Source organism: Neofelis nebulosa, chromosome 8 (genome assembly GCF_028018385.1).
Source record: "Neofelis nebulosa isolate mNeoNeb1 chromosome 8, mNeoNeb1.pri, whole genome shotgun sequence".
Classification (NCBI taxonomy): domain Eukaryota; kingdom Metazoa; phylum Chordata; class Mammalia; order Carnivora; family Felidae; genus Neofelis; species Neofelis nebulosa.
In genome coordinates this window covers 62,366,382-62,379,218 of record NC_080789.1, presented here as the reverse complement: position 1 = coordinate 62,379,218, position 12,837 = coordinate 62,366,382, and the positions used below count along the sequence as shown (strand labels likewise).

General features: G+C 43.3%; 1 protein-coding gene across 18 annotated transcripts in view; it reads left to right on the top strand.

Annotated features, from left to right (window-relative positions):
- Nucleotides 1-12,837, top strand: part of LOC131519491 (cationic amino acid transporter 3-like) — a 112,367-nt gene that overhangs the window by 24,645 nt on the left and 74,885 nt on the right. For 5 of the 18 annotated variants that reach the window (XR_009265681.1, XR_009265674.1, XR_009265665.1 and 2 more), the window contains exon 2: nucleotides 991-1,064. The exons of 12 other annotated variants lie outside the window; for them this stretch is intronic. The gene's annotated coding sequence lies outside the window, so the exon portion shown is untranslated. Of the gene's footprint in view, nucleotides 1-990; nucleotides 1,065-2,050; nucleotides 2,215-12,837 lie in introns of those variants that run through there. One more of the 18 variants, XR_009265682.1, reaches the window with a different exon arrangement.

The following is a 12,837-nucleotide window of genomic DNA, read 5'->3' as shown; positions in this document are numbered from 1 at the left end:
GCCAAAATCAAGAGTCAGATGCTTAACTGACTGAGCCACCCAGGTGCCCCAGGAGCTTATATTCTAATACAAGGGGGTAAAGCATAGCTTCAAGTGTTGTCATTAGTAATATATAAATAAAGGGTCTTGGAAATTTGGAGTGGAGGTTGATCATTTGTGGCTGGCACAGTGGTGAGGGTTGATCGGTGAAATCAGAGAAGACTTTGTTGAGGAATGGCATTTGAGTTGGCTCTCTTTAGGGACAGATAGGATTTTGCCATAAGTGGGCAGCAGGGAGAGATTGTAGCAGAGAGAGTAACACCAGGAAACATACAGGAAAATGAAGCAGAGGCTTGGCTGTGTGAGAGGGCAACAGGCCATGCACAGGTGGATTGGAGCCAGAGCCTTCCTCTGAGCACAAAGCACTTTGGCTTTGAATCCACCGCCCATGCTGAAAATCCCTGGGGTTGGTTTTTTCTACTTGCTAATGTCTGTATCCCTGGATTTTAAAGTTTCTCTACTATTGTCTGCTTTGGTCCACTTGTTCAGAAAGTGCGTAGTTGAGAGCCAGGTGTCCTGGGTTTTGTCTTGTTTCCACCACTAACTAGCAATGTGGCCTCGAGCAAGCCACTCAGTTCCTTCAACACTCTGCTTATTTATCTGTAACACAAGAGGTCACAACTGATCATTTCTTTAAAAATTTTTTTTAATGTTTTTATTTTATTTTTGAGAGAGAGAGAGAGAGAAAGAGAGACAGAGATCGAGCAGAGGAGGGGCAGAGAGAGAAGGAGACACAGAATCCGAAATAGGCTGCAGGCTCTGAGCTGTCAGCACAGAGCCTGACATGGGGTTGCAACTCACGGACCATGAGATCATGACCTGAGCCCAAGTCAGATGCTTAACCGACTGAGCCACCCAGGTCCCCAGAACAGGACATTTCTAAAGTTCCACTTAGTTAAAAAATTCAAGGATTTCCTCTGTTTTTTTCTGTCCTGTTATTCTCTCAACTAGGTCTGTCTACTGCACGAAATCTAAACCTGTATCCTGCCCACTTTTCACGATGACCCACTGTTGGAGCAATAGAGGTACAGTAAATAACACCCCATGTCCCCCCTCCTATGTTTAGAACCAATTGATAATCAAGATACAGAGACAGGTGGTTAAACCGTCAACTTTAGACAGACTTACTCATCACAAGTAGTACTGAGCACCCCCGGCCATCCATCACAGTAGAGAGTCTGCTTTTATTAGATTTTTCTCATGTATGAGCAGGTTGAATGCATGTGTCCTGTGGGCAGGTCAGCCCTGGATAAAAAAAGAAAACCAACAAATAACTGGAAGAGGCTGAGCTGGGCATGCTCAGTGCTGTCTCTTCAACTCACTAATCAGGTACAGTGAGAGAGGAGATGTGGAGAGAGGCCAGGAATAGTACTCTGCTCAGTGGTTCTCAAACTTCAGTGAGTGTCTGTCACCTCACCTGAAGGGCTTGTGAAAACAAGCTTGTAACAGGCTCCAGGTGATGCTGACACTGCTGGTCCAGGGACCACACTTTAAAAACCAAAGCTCCTGCTGAAGCCCTTCCACATGTAAAGATGAAGTGAGGGGAACAAAGGTGCCCTTTTAACATTTACCTTCATTTAATGAAACATTTAGATTAAAATACCATTGCTAAGTCTTTCACAGTGGGGAAATCATAGTGAATCATTTCATAATGTATGTGTATATCAAATCACCACAATGTCCACTTTACATAGCTTTACAATTTTATATGTCAGTTATACTTCCTCACTAAAGCTGAAATAAAAAAATAAAATACTACGGTTATCTGTGTGTCTTTATTTTTTCTACTAGATTGTAGGTCATAGGTAAGGAGTGTATCTTGTTCACTTCCCCAGAGCATCCAGCTGGGGGCCAAGCACATAATGAACATTTAATCAATTTATGTTAAATTGAATTAAGCCTTACATGTGTCTTTGGTGTAGAAAATTCTCCCTCTTCTCATGCTAGCACTGTGCTACTCCTTTATTTTTTTATTTTTATTTTTTTTAACGTTTATTTATTTTTGAGACAGAGAGAGACAGAGCATGAACAGGAGAGGGGCAGAGAGAGAGAGGGAGACACAGAATCTGAAACAGGGTCCAGGCTCTGAGCTGTCAGCACAGAGCCCGACGTGGGGCTCGAACTCACGGACCGTGAGATCGTGACCTGAGCTGAAGTCGGACGCTTAACCGACTGAGCCAGCCAGGCGCCCCTGTGCTACTCCTTTAAAACTATCTCCTAGGACAGTCTCCTTGACAAATGGCATTTCTCTCCATCTAGAACCCAGCGTCTAGAACTGTACCCAGGCACTTCTACTTTTTCCTTTGTTTGGCTCTGGCTGAGTTCTGGTGACTATCCTATCCTGTCTGTTCCATCACAGTGGAATCTTGCTCAGGGCAAGAGGGGAGGTTCTCTCCTTCCTCTAGACCTAGCAGAAAGAACAGTGTTGTTCATTCAAAGAGCAACAGGGAAAATACAGCCCTGGGGCAAGAGAATGCCTGAACCTACCTCCTCTGGTCCCTCTCCATCTATTCCCATGGGATTTGGGGAGGAGCAGGAAGTAGTGAAATTGATAGAAGACCCAACCCATTCTACCTGACTCCACAGAATCCCTGAAGTCTAGACTGTCTCCAGCGTGGGCACAACAGACATCTTTCTTGAAGCAGTCAGAGTTCTATGTTTTGGCATAGAAGGACCAGTGTCTTTCTATTTATGTATGGGGCCTGCCCTGAGAGAGGGGGATAGGAAGCTACTATCTTACTTGTGGAATTTCTCATATTTGCAACAGGGAGCAGTTGACTCCAGAGAAACCTGCTGGAGGGAGAATTAACCAAATACTTACCAACTCCTTTAGTCGCTTTTTGAGAGACTGCTGAAAAAACCTTGTGAGATCATCTAAGATTCTTTGGGGAGAGAGAATTTATACTGCATGGGGAGAAAAATTGGACTGAAATAAGAGGAATTAGGAACTGGTTAAGGATTGAGACATCATGACTTTGGAAGGGAAGGTATGAGTAGAAACTGAGAAAGAGGTATTGGCCAAGAGAAACTTCCTGGAGGAGGATGCCTATGGAGAAATTTGGGAAATAAAAGAAGGATAGGTGAGCTGGAAAAGAAATGGGACGGTAATTCTAGGCTACACAGACCTTTAAGAGTCATGAAAGAATAAGTCTTGTGAGGGATGTGTTTTTTCACATTTGAAGGGAATTTATGAGCCAGGTTTGTACTGTGTATTTGTGCCATGGAGTGAGATTTCTGAATCAGGAAGATGAGATATGATTCTTATTGCAATCTGGAGGATATACAGGATATAGATAGACTCTTCCTGGGAGACAGTTGTAGAAACTACTACAGTCATCTATCTAGATCCTTGCTCTTCAAAGTATGGTCCATGGACCACCAGCATGAGTGCCACCTGAGAGCTTGTTAAAAATGCAGAATCTTAGACCTCATGAATCCGAATCTGCATTTTTAATAAGCTCCCAAGTGATTTGTATGCTCTTTTTGGCTTGAGAAGCACTGGCCTTAAATGATCGATAATACATGTCTGTCCTCACATGAGCACTATAGAAGGCCTGAAAACTTTGGAATTGGGAGTCTAAGAGGAGGGGCCTAGGCTGGGGAAATTGAGTTTGGGGAAGAGGGAGAAGTGTGGGCCCTGGCTCCTCTTCTGTCTCCAGGCCTCCCACGCCAGTCACTATGCCAGGGTTTGGCACTCTGCCCACTTTGGGAAAATACCTTGCCATGCCCACGCTGGAGTCTGCCTGGTCCTCAGGGGCTCCCCTGGGGCAAGCATTGCGTGGGTCATGACTGCTGCCAATTTTGTTTCCCCTACTTCATATGATGGACTGGAAGGGACTGGGGAGGTCATGTTAGTCATGCTTCGCCTCAGGGTTGTACTGTCCCTTAGTCAAATGAGTGATAATTTGGTGATACTAATTGAAGAGACTATGGGGGTTGGAGGGACTGAAATAGGAGTTCTTTTTTTTTTTTTTTTTTTTTTTTTTTTAATTTTTTTTTTTCAACGTTTTTAATTTATTCCTGGGACAGAGAGAGAGAGCATGAACGGGGGAGGGGCAGAGAGAGAGGGAGACACAGAATCGGAAACAGGCTCCAGGCTCCGAGCCATCAGCCCAGAGCCCGACGCGGGGCTCGAACTCACGGACCGCGAGATCGTGACCTGGCTGAAGTCGGACGCTCAACCGACTGCGCCACCCAGGCGCCCCTGAAATAGGAGTTCTTAACTGTCCTGGCAGTTAAGATATTATCATGATATTTTCATGTCTCAAAGATATTTATTTTCATCTTTCAAAAGTTTAAGGAGAGACCGGATGACTGGATAAGGGGTTACACCCTGGTAGGGACCAAATTAATGCTTTTAGAGGGATCTTTTGATGATTTTTAATGGGTTAATAGCAAAATACATGGGACCTAAAATTTCAGAGACCTAGGGTGATAAGCAATAGAACAATGTTATCATGTGGATGTTGAGAATTTTCTTAAGCTTTTGAGGGTTTGTGTACCTCACCCCCAATCAGATGAGTCATAAGGAGAGGCCAATGTTGAAAGAAAACAGATTGAGATTGAACATAAGGAAGAATTTTCTGAGATTAAAGGGTGACCAGGGGAGATGGGAAGGTGCAGTCTCTGGCCATGTGTATGGCTGTCTCACTTGGGTTTGGAATGCTTCAGACGGTCTCTTGCCCAGAATGAGGGAAATGCACAGAATGAACTCTCATTATCTTTTTTATCCCAAGAATTCTCCAGTCAACGCCTTAAATGAGAAGCTGAGGTGGATGTGTGGAGTATGTAAGACAGTGAGGCATGGGAATGATGAATGACGGAAGAAAAAAGCAATCTTATTAGAACATTGAAATCTGCTAAAATTTTTAAAACAGGGCTTGGATTTAAGAGAATAAATTGCATTTTAGGGCTTGAGAGTTTTAGGTTTCTATGTCTTTCCATTCTCCAGGTACTTATCTTGTTTCATTGATGAGATTTTAAAAACTCATAAGGAAAAAGAGCAGCTCTTTTATGTATAACTTCTTTTTTAAAAAAATTACTTATTTTGGGGCGCCTGGGTTGCTCAGTTGGTTGGGTGACCGACTTCAACTCAGGTCATGTTCTCGCAGTTTGTGGGTTCGAGCCCTGCGTCGGGCTCTGTGCTGACAGCTCAGAGCCTGGAGCCTGCTTCAGATTCTGTGTCTCCCCCTGTCTACCCCTCCCCTGCTCATGCTCTGTGTCTCTCTGTCTCTCAATAATAAATAAACGTTAAAAAAATTAAAAAATATATTTATTTAAATTCAAGTTAGTTAACATACAGTGTAGTATCAGTTTCAGGAGTAGAACCCAGTGATTCATCACTTACATATACTACCCAGTGCTCATCCCAACAAGTGCCTTCCTTAATGCCCATCTCCCATTTAGCCCACCCCTCCCAACCTCCCTTCCCGCAACCCTCAGTTTGTTCTCTGTATTTAAGAATCTCTTATGATTTGCCTCCCTCTCTGTTTTTATTTTATTTCTCCTTCCTTTCCCCTATGTTCATCTGTTGTGTTTCTTAAATTCCACATATGAGTGAAATCATGTGATATTTGTCTTTCTCTGACTTATTTTGCTTTGCGTAATACTTCTTTCTATCTCCAATGCCCATAGAGTGATGATGAAAATATAGCTATCATATGCGAATACTTTGTCCTGTACTTTGTTCCAAGCACTTTCCATCATCACCTATTTAGTACAGAAGTTCAGTGAGGTGAGTATTGTTATCCTCATTTTACAAAAGTTGAATCTAAGGCTCAGAGAGGTTAAGGCATTTGTGCAAAGTGAGTTGTAAAGCTAGTATTTGTACCAAGTTTGAGCAAAGCTTTTGCTGCTAACTCCTAATCTGTAGTCTGCACGGAATAGCAGCTTAGTAAGGGATAGATGGCCATTGAAACTTGATGGCATAGAGGTAATTGAAAGACAGCGGATAATTCCAAATAGTGAATAATGAAAACACAATTTCTATTTGTTTTGTGGCATGTAGTCAGAGACACACTTAGTGACACATGCAAGCTTCTACTCAGACATTCTCTCATTCACCTTCACCGTGCCCCACCCTGCAGTCAGGAGCTTGGGAAGGGGGAGAGGCTGCGTATATTATGTTCATAAAGCAACTCATTGAAAATCATGTGTATGTGCCTACTATATGGACATAAATGTTTGAATTTGAGTGGAAATATGCACCAAGGAGTGGGGTACATTTATCTCAGTAGGTCTATAAACATGAACATATTTGTTAGACTTTTTGGGTATGAGGTGTGTGTGTGTGTACAAATCCTGAAGGAGTTAAACCAGCTATAAGGAACTGGCTGCCTTCCACCCCTGGCCCTGGTTGATGTGTTTGTACCAAACCCTGATATTTATTTTCATCACCTCTCAAGGGAACCTCAATGAGTTTTCTTTCTGGGAAGTTTATGGCTAAGATGCTGGGCTGCTTTGGGGCCCCTATAAATCTGCTATAATCAGAGGAGGTTTGTAGAGAAAGAGAAACAGCAGCCGCAAGGCAATCCCCTCCTGTCTTTTACTTTCTAGCCTAATACACAGCCGCCCTTGTATGTACACCACCCACGTAACCACCTCCCCTCTCCTAGAACCCCCTCATGGAAGGTACTAAGAGGAGTCATTTCATTTACTTCTTTGCTTCCAAGTAGGACTCTCTATTTGAGCCATCCCAGAAAAAATAGAACTAAAAATTATATAATTAAGGAATCTAGGGTTGAGATTGTGAGAAACTGGTCATTTGTGAAACTAATTTCATAGAAAGCAATGAGCTTTGACAGAAGCAGCAATGGTAAGAGGAGCTGAACGTCTCTGTTTACTTCTTTTTTTTTTATTTTTTATTTATTTTTGAGAGACGGAGTGAGACAAAGTGAGAGTGGGGGAGGGGCAGAGACAGAGGGAGACAGAGGATCAGAAGCAGGCTCCAGGCTCTGAGCCGTCAGCACAGAGCCCAACGAGGGGCTCGAACCCACAGACCGTGAGATCATGACCTGAGCCGAAGTCAGACGCTCAACCAGCTAGCCACCCAGGCGTCCCTCTGTTTACTTCTTTAGAAAACTTGAAGCAAAGCTCCTGGAAGCAGGAGGCAGGACACATGGTTCAAAGGCAAACACAGCACAGGAACTCCCCTCCTCCAGCTTCCAATGCCGGTAGTTGGGAGATTTTTTTATGAGGGATTTTTATGACAAACTTTACTTTACATTTGACATTTAACAGCATCTCTTGTCCAGAGAAGGAGGAAATATAGATATTTATTGACGTAGAGTGTCAGAAGATCGGGGAAAATTGACTATGGAGATAGAAGGAGGAGGAGGGGGTTTCTCTCTTTCTCCAGGTATGCAAATTACCTAACTTAATTTGTGTAGCATATGCTTTTCTGTGCTTTGTGCTCTTCTCAGTAATGAGATTAAGAAATCATTTCATTGTTAATAAAGAACTCAGTGGGGGGAGAGAGGAGATGAGAGACATATAGATGGAGGCATAATAGGTACCCTGTCCCATTTGAACCATATACCCCTTAAATAAGATCAGATGCAAGACAAGTGGGGATAAATGGAACCCAAGGTGGGGCCCAGGTCCTGGCTCCTATCTTTTCTGTTCAAAGCCTCTGGCTTCTGCAGTTTTATCTTGAATTTCGCTGGTCCTTGCATTCCACTCTCTAATGATAAACAGAATTCAATATCAAATGATGCCCAAAGTCAAGAAATCCTTCCCAGTAGCTGTGTCTTTTCCTTGGAATTCTATCCTCCCAATCTCTGACTACTGAATCCTACATAATCATCATGGTCCAGTTTAAACTTTTTAAAAAATGTTTTGTTTATTTGTTTTTGGAGAAAGGCAGAGCATGAATAGAGGTGGGACAGAGAGAGAGACACAGAATCTGAGGTAGACTCCAGACTTTGAGCCATCAGCACAGAGCCTGATGCAGGGCGCAAACCCATGAACCATGAGATCATGACCTGAGCCGAAGTCATATACTCAACCGACTGCGCCACCCAGGTGCCCCCATCATAGTCTGGTTTATTTTTTTAAATTTTTTTTTTAACATTTATTTATTTTTGAGAGACAGAGAGAGGCAGAGCATGAGCAGGGGAGGGAGGGAGGGAGAGAGAGAGAGAGAGAGAGAGAGAGAGAGAGAGAGAGAGAGATACAGAATCTGAAGCAGGCTCCAGGCTCTGAGCTGTTTGTTAGCACAGAGCCCGACGTGGGCTCGAACTCATGAACTGCAAGACCGTGACCTGAGCCGAAGTCAGACGCTCAACCGACTGAGCCACCCAGGCGCCCCCATCATAGTCCAGTTTAAATGTTACCTCCTGCCCAAGACTTCCTGGATAATCTGCATCAGAAGCAATTTATTTCCCTTGACCTCCTCCAGTCTTTGTGTCAGTCTTTCTGCACACTGTCTTCAGTGGTAGTTACCGTGTGTCTTCCCTTTCTCCCTTACTCAACTGTAAGCTACTAGAATGGGGAGACTGTACCCTGTATATTTTTATATTCTCTCTGTAGTGCTTAACACAGAGCTAAAGAATTGTTAAATAACTTTTGTGCATGGCATACAGTTGTAGGGAAAGAGGCTATGGGTAGAGATGTAGAATAGGGGCATTATGAGTATTGATTAAGGGTATTATTGTTAATAAATGGACATGATACTTTCAGATATAGATCATATTATTAGGACATTTTTATCCCACCAGTAGATTTATTCCCATATAGTCGATTTATTCATCATTAATCCTTTCTCTCATTCAAATATATAGTTTTCCTAGTGGGAAATAGACAATAAGCAAGAAAACAAATGTTCAAATAATTACAGATTGTGTTAAACACTCAAAGGAAATAAACAGGATCTTGTGATAAAGAATAACAGGGAATTTTCTTTAGGCATGGAGGTTAGGAGAAAGACCTTTGTGGTTGCTGTAATATATATATCCTACTATTATTATGAGTTAATTCAATTTGTAACCTGAAGAGAAGTAATAATAAAATCAATAACAGAATAAGAATAGCAGCCTTCCCACCAGGGGGCGTTTTTGTCAACCCAACCTTAGGTTTAGTTTCTTTGGTCCAACTTCCCAGCCTCCCCTCTGCCTTGGGAAGTGGGGAAGTCAAGGCCCTCCCCTTGCCTCGGGATGGACCCTGCCCCCTCTTCTCTAGCCTAAGAGTCGGCAAGCAAAACAGGTGTTAGGAGCTTTGATCTTATTAGAGACTTGGAGACAGATCAAGGTACAGGCCTCTGAAATAATGCCCCAGGATGTGAGAAGCTGGGGAAGAGATGGAGACAGAAGTACACAGAGAGGCAAATTGCTGTCACAGAGACTCCCTTTTACCTCCCGTCTCAGTGTCAGTGGGTTCTGGGCTCTGTACTTCATGGGGGAGCTGGTCAGGGCTTTCGGCTTTTGGGGAGTGGGAAGATATACCCTGAGTGACTTTTGAGACCTGCCCTGGTCATTCTTGGATCCATGCTCCAAAGTTGAAGACAACCAAGGCTGTGAGGAGCACAGAGTCTGCCAATCTCCCGGCAGGCTCAGGTAGTTCTTTAATTACCAGGATCTCCTTTGACTACTTTTCTGCTCCCCTTCTCATGGCACAAGTTGGTAGCATTAGTTTCTGCCTCTTGTAGAGGAGTGGTCACATTAAGAAAGGCTTGGGAGTGGGTAAGAAGAATAGGAGACTGGTGCCTGGAGCTTTTATACCCACTAACCCTTTCCTGAGCTCTGTCTCCTGTTAGGATAACACATTTTGGTTGCTGGCTCAAGAGTAATGGTTTCCTCCTCACAAAGATCCTGACCTCCTTGGTCATGCTGAGGGACACCTCAGACTGCTGAGAACGTCTTACTGAGATTACCAGAAGTTTCTCTCATTGAAATTGTAGCCCTAACCTCTCTTCAGCCTTCACCCACTCCAGCTTCTCTGCAAGTGGTATCCTGCACAAGGGTAAAGGCTGTACTTCTTTCTGCTTCAAGAGGAACCCTACCTCTCTGCTCCATAGTCCAGAATTGTGCCTAGAGGACTCGATTCACATTGCTTTGTTTGAAGAGATACTTGTTGGAAGAGGAAGAATTATACCTCGTTTGAGTTGCTCAGGGCATACATAAGACACACTTCTGAATATCGGAGATGGACAGGCACTTTGGAATTGTGGTACCCACATAGCCCTTGAAGTCAAACAGCCAAGTCCTTGTCCAAGCTGGGCTTGCTGTGCCTGAAGCAGGAGGTATATCTTCTAACATTTGCACTAAGGCCAGCACCAGAGATGAGCTGAAGTGGATTTTACATCTGGCAGGGGACTTCATGCTATGGGTGCAGGGAAATGGGGTAGGATAGAATGAATATTGCTTGAAGAGGAAAAGGAAGAGTGAGGCCAGAACATACATGGAGGCAGGGGAATGGGGAAGCTGATTCCTGAACCCAAGGTGCCCAGATTTATATACGGGGCAGAGTTCATAATCTGTAAGCTGTACTAATACTCTAGTTTCTAGCTGAAGGTCCTTTCTGGAGTCTCTCCCTCAGTGGGCAGCAGCATTATTGGCTCTCTTCTGAGGCAGACAGGATAGGGCATGTAGCTCAGGGCAGGCCAGGGCAGATTCTGGTGCCAGAGCCGACATTAATGCGGGTGAATATGGACATATTTTCTCAAGGAGCTTTGTTCAAAAGATAGAGGACAAGGGGATGGCAGATAGAGGAAGGAAAGGGTCCAATTATCTTTTCTGGGTCCATTGGATTAGGGGATGAGAGAGAAGGGGAGGCTTCAGCCGGAATCACAATCTCCATTAACCCTTTTCTAGCACAATCCAACTGATTGAAAATAGATTGCTAATAACTTCCTTGGTCCTCCGTTCCACATCATGTGAGTATATCTTGTCAAGTTTCCCTTCAGCAGATACTCCTATGACCCATCTCTTCTAGGAAACAGTTTTAAGTCCCAAGTCCTTTCCAGAATAAGGCTCTGCAACACCGAAGCAGTATGTGTATTGGGAAATTTCCCCTTAGACCTAAACTCATGTTGTTTTCCTACAGAAAAGCTGTCTGCCTTCCTCTCCATTTCCTCTCCCTTCTTCCTCTTTCCCTCCTTACCAAGCCTGTTTCTTTCTATAACCACCGTGTAGAGTTGGGGATAATGTTCTATACATTTTATTCCTGCTACTCTTGCTTCTTCAGTCTTTTGATTCTCCCCCTGCAATGTCTCCCTCCTCACCTCCTATCCTGGTAACTCTGCTGTATTTACTAGTCAGTTATTTGTGCCTTCTTTTTCTCTCCTTTCCACTTCTCTTTCCCTCTCAACTTTCTTAATATGTGATTCCAACTTTGAAGAGATGAGAAGGTAAGTTTTAAGGACTGCATCTGTGAGGGCGTGGGCTTTAGGCACAGTAAGAGGCATGGTGATCAGACATCAAGAAGCTGATAAGCGCTGACTTGTGTGGCCTTTGGGGCAGGTGTCTTCTCACCCATCTTCCCTAGTAGATGGGGCTGAGGTGCAAGTGACAGAGACTTAAATAAAGTTGGTTAGATTAAGGGATCAAAGCAAAGGTTCCCTTTGGTCCTATAGAACATATTCCTTTATCCATTCGTTCTTCTCAGTTTCTTAATTCAGACTTTTGTTTTGTGGGCTTATAAGGTAATTGGGGATCCTTAAGAAGATAGTATGGGCCAAGGTTATGGCCTCAATTGCAGCTTGATCCCAGCTTCAATGGAGGTTACCCTCTTTGGCCCATATGGTTCCTTAGATATGTATATTCAGCCTTCTGGCTTCACTTCATTGGTAATTAGCTCAGGTTTGAAAGTTGGGTGGCCACATAAACTTTGGGTTTTTTGATGAGTTGATTTATCCATTGCCTAATTTTGAGTAGACCAGAATCATCATAATAGGGATGATGGTAATAATGGCAGCAACTATTTATTGAGCACTTATGTTAAGACACTATACATATCATTTCACGATATATACAAATATTAAATAATATCCCACCTTCTGTAATTCTACAAGAATTCTACAAAATAGGTGATATTATTTTCATTTTATAGATGAGAAATGGAAGCTTAGAGAGGTGAAGTTCTTTGCTCAAGAAATTATGTTGATCTGACTTTAAAGCCTTGCTTTTACCCACCACGGCGCTATACTGTACAACTATATTTTGGAAATCTTTAAAACTTTTTAAAAAAATTTATTTATTTATTTTGAAGGAAAGAGAGAGGGAAAGGGGAGGGGCATACAGAAAGGAAGAGAGAGAATCCCAAGCAGGCTCTGCCCTGTCAACATAGAGCCTGACATGGGGCTCGAACTCACAAACCATGAGATCATGACCCGAGACAAAATCAAGAGTGGGATGCTTAACCCACAGAGTCACCCAGGCACCCCTGGAAATCTTTAGATAAAAAGACTTCTTATCCTTAGTGTTGCTGATCGGCCTGAAAGCAGCATCAGGAAAATTTAAGATGTATTGACTCTTGGGAGTAGAAAACTGGCAGATTCTGAAGGAGACTGTGGAATACGTTTTCCTCAGTAATGACAGGACGACAACTGAGAGACCCTTCTGACCAAAGACAGGGGATGCTTTTGGCCATCCTGAGAACAATATCTGGCATATGATAGGAGCTGTGGGTCTAGTAAAGAGAATGCCATCAGTCGATTTAGCCATGGGGATACTTATGAGAGCCCACGGTAATGCCCAAGTTCCCCTGAACTAGCCTCAGAGGGATGGTGACTCTGAGGTTACCTGTGAGTTTTGGCAGAAGAATGATTATCTGCCTTCTGGATTATTTGTGGCAGAATTTGAA